Here is a 1,548-nt window from a genome sequence, read left to right as displayed (position 1 = left end):
CTCGTGTAGCTTTGCGCGAAATTCAAAAACAAACAAACACACTGTTGACAAATATAGTAATGGCTCGAGCTTCCCCGTCCCTGAGATCGAGCATGAGTAAATGAAGTTCACGTGCATGATAATGATTTGTATGCAAAGTTGGCTTAAAATATTGTTATGTTTTGTATTAAAAAGCCAGGTTTTCCTTTATTTAAAAGATTTACTGAGATTGTTTTATAATTACTTATAAGTTCCTGCTTTCTACTTTTGTTACGGAATAATATGGAGGACAGAGTGTGACAATAATAAAGTAGTGCAATAAAATGGTTTCTTCGACAATACAAGATAATTTCATTTAGTATACTGTAGTCGATTTTCTTTCTTATGTTATTCAATACGAATATTAAATTATTGTACTTTATTAGAAGTTATTACTCTTTAAATGTTTAAGTGCTTTTGTACAAGGTTTATGTTGCAAAGTAACAGTGTTGTAGTACCTTTCTCCTTCTTCAACATATTTTCAATTAATAAGTTGCACCTATACACACAGAGGCGACCTCATTATTCCAATCTTCTAAGTTCCATAACTAACGATATAGGTTTATAAAGAGAAGTACAAGTTGATATCATTGTATATGGAAGAAAAGTAATGAGCTGGATTTCAAAATTCCTAAAATATATTTTTATTGTTCAACTTTTCTGTCTACTCTTATACTTCCAATTTGATTTTTTATAGCTACATTAAAATACTTTCTAATGGATAAATAATGGACGTTTTGTTTTACGTACGAACTTAATGCTTAACACAATATATTGATGGTATTAAAATTTCTAATACCTAAGGCATGTAGATTGTAATAACGTTTTTGTTGTTTTTTTGGTTATTAAGCACAAAGCAACACAAAAGGCTATTTGTGTTCTGCCCACTACGGGTATCGAAACTCGGTTTCTAGCAGTATAAGACCGCAGACAAACCGCTGTGGCACTGGGGCTAACGTTTTGTAATATCTTATATAACATACTGTATCATTAATTTCTTAATGCCTACTGTAGCATTAATATCTGCCATAATACAATGACTACGTTAATAATTTGTTACATACTGTCTGTATTTACACAGTTTGCTGATAAAATTGATTCGGGGGAGGGGGAAGCTTTAATATAGTAAATACTGATGATTTTTCAAGAACTTTTCTCAAAGGTTTTGACACGTAACAAATTCACGCAGAGTTAAAATTAGAAACATTAATTACCTCCTGATTAATGTTTTGTAAATGACAGCATTAATTGTTATTACTTCTTTGAAATAGCTTTAATGGCAAACTGTTTCTTTGTGTCTACGTCAAACGGTTGATGAATGAGTTGGAAAAATAAAATAATCCAGTAAAGGTTTATATATATATTATACCTATACATTCGTACCCTCGTCTACATGCACATACAACACCTGTTGGTGACATTAATAGACTAGTATATAATATAGTTAAAGGTTTGTGTACCATCAACATCAAAACTGATATACATATACTTTGAGGTTTTTTATGTGCAGGATGTTTTTGCGAAAATAGA

This window comes from Limulus polyphemus, unplaced genomic scaffold (assembly GCF_000517525.1).
Source record: "Limulus polyphemus unplaced genomic scaffold, Limulus_polyphemus-2.1.2 Scaffold280, whole genome shotgun sequence".
Lineage (NCBI taxonomy): Eukaryota > Metazoa > Arthropoda > Merostomata > Xiphosura > Limulidae > Limulus > Limulus polyphemus.
Note: the sequence above shows the minus strand (reverse complement) of the source record.